The 2,504-nt window shown below is 39.0% G+C and overlaps 1 pseudogene; it reads left to right on the top strand.

Annotated features, from left to right (window-relative positions):
• Nucleotides 1-532: 532 nt before the first annotated feature.
• On the top strand, nt 533-1,034 carry LOC102826716 (annotated as a pseudogene).
• The last annotated feature ends 1,470 nt before the right edge of the window (nt 1,035-2,504 follow it).

Below are 2,504 nucleotides of genomic sequence, written 5' to 3'. Positions count from 1 at the left end.
TAAGGGCTCAGCTGAAGGGTGTGACTTAAACCACCAGCTGCTCCACAAGACAAAGATGTGGTAGTCTGCTTCCTTAAAGATTACAACCTTAGAAACTCTGCTGGCAGTTCTCCTCTGGGTCACTATGAGTCAGAATTGACTCCACAGCAAAGGGTTTGGAGTTTTGTTTTGTTTTAGTATTTGTTTTTAATGTACACACACACATTAGGATACTATTTTGGCTGTAAAAGGTAATGAAGTATTCATGCTATAGAAATGAATGAATAGGGTCACCACCACCACCGCAGCCGCCCCAGAGGAGCTGCGGGAGGACATTGCCCACGAGGCTGTGGTCAGACAATGCAAAAGCCATGGGATTCGGCCTCCCTCTGATTCCTGGGAAGCGTGAGAGTGGGGTGGAGGGGGTGGGGGGGTGCGGGAGGAGCAGCAGCAGCACCTGCAGAGGGTCTGGCATGTCTCTCTCCTCCACCTCAGCCTGAACTGGGGGGTAGCCAGGAGGCCAGAGGGACTTGAGGAGGTCCACTGCCTGAGAATGGGAATTCTCTTCACCAGGATATGGAGACTGTTCAATCACCAGGAGCACAAAGTTATCATTGTTGGGCTGGATAATGCAGGGAAAACGACAATTCTTTAACAATTTTCTATGAATGAAGTTGTACATGCATCCCCTACAATAGGAAGTAATGTAGAAGAGATAGTCGTTAATAATACCCATTTCCTAATGTGGGATATTGGTGGCCAAGAATCTCTTTTTCTTCCTGGAACAGTTATTATACCTACACTGAGTTTGCAACAGTTGTTGTGGCTAGTACCAACAGAGAAAGGATTTCTGTAATGAGAGAAGAACTCTATAAAATGTTTACACATCTGCTGATTTTTGCTAATAAACAAGATGGTAGAGAATGCATGACTGTAGCAGAAATCTCCCAGTTTTTGAAACTCACTTCCATTAAAGATCATAAATGGATATCCAGGCATGCTCTGCTCCTAATGGCGAAGGATTGTGCCAAGGATTTGAATGGATGATGTCATGATTTAATATTAAATACTCTCTACTGACCTCTTCTCATAGACTATACTTGTGTAAAGGTAAATGAAGTGCTGGACTTTACCTGAAAGCTGCAAAGATGAATGGTTCACGTATATTTATAATAAACTAATCTAAACTTTTTTTGTAAGAAGAAAAATTAATACCACATTAGTACTGGTATGGTGCTGTGGGTTAATGCGCCAGACTGCAAAGCCATTTGAACTGCAAGGTCTGTGGTTCAAGCTCACCAGTTGCTCCTCGAAAACCCTATACAGGGTAGCTATGGGTCAGAACTGACTCGACAGCACTTAACAACAATAACTTTTAAAAACAAAAGTGAAATCTCTTCTGCCAATTTGCTTTTTCATTAGTTCCTTCCAAAGTAAGGTCTTAAAGCTGTAATTGACTTTTCCTCATAATGAATCCTCTTAGGACATTGGGTCCCGGTGGTAAGTAAAAAGAGAGAGGAAGCCGTTTTCATCTTTGAGGACTGTATTAACAGTATAATCTTCCATGTTTAATGCTGTTCTCTTCTTGTTCCATTTAGCCAAAGTACAAATCAGCACAGATAGTCAGTTTCCAATATTTTTAAATGTTAAGTTACTATTGAAAAGTATTTTATATAAGGTTGTGTATGTGTTGTGTATATACCTCACATTCAAATTAATAATCAAATCAAAATGAATAACACAAAAATTAATGTCCTTAATTATAACCATAATGACATGGAAAAAAAAATAATGAACGGAATGGATAAGAAAACAGGATCTTTCAAATATGCTGTCTACAAGAAGCATTAAAAAGATGGAGACAGCCTAAATGCCCATCAACACAGAATGGTTAAACAAACTTTGGCAAGTACACACAGTGGAATACTACACGATGTTGAAGAATAATGATGAGTCACAACATGAAATAAACCTGGAGGACATTATGCTGAGTGAAATTAGTGAATCACAAAAGATAAAATATTGCATGAAACCAGTACTGAATGAAATTAAGAAAAGATGTTATTGATAAAAGAAACAGTCTAGGGCATGGTAAAGCACAAGAAAAGGGAGAGTGGCAGATGAACAATGAAGATAGGGGAAGACTTAAAGAGGTATGCATGGGCTAAATGAAATAGAGCTAAATAGTGATTCATGTTCCACAACCTTGGAAAACAGTGTTCTGTGAGTAAATACATGGATCTAGACATACGCTGAATGGGTAAAGGAGAGGAAAAAATGTATATGTGTTTGACTGTCTTGTGGATATTCGTTTCCAATGCCTAGTGTTGTAAAATACACATTTACGTATGATAGAAAATAATATTGGTAATTATTATTACAGAAAGCTTTTAGCCCATCTTTAGCCTAAAACTGATTTGATTTGCTAAAAGGGGAGTTAGAACATGACTGGTTTTTGTTGTTAAGTGCCATCGAGTTGATTCCAACCCATAGTGACCCTGTATAGGGTTTCCAAGGAGCAGCTG

Source organism: Chrysochloris asiatica, unplaced genomic scaffold, assembly GCF_000296735.1.
Source record: "Chrysochloris asiatica unplaced genomic scaffold, ChrAsi1.0 scaffold00036, whole genome shotgun sequence".
In the NCBI taxonomy this organism is placed as follows: domain Eukaryota; kingdom Metazoa; phylum Chordata; class Mammalia; order Afrosoricida; family Chrysochloridae; genus Chrysochloris; species Chrysochloris asiatica.
This window is presented reverse-complemented; position numbering and strand designations above follow the sequence as displayed.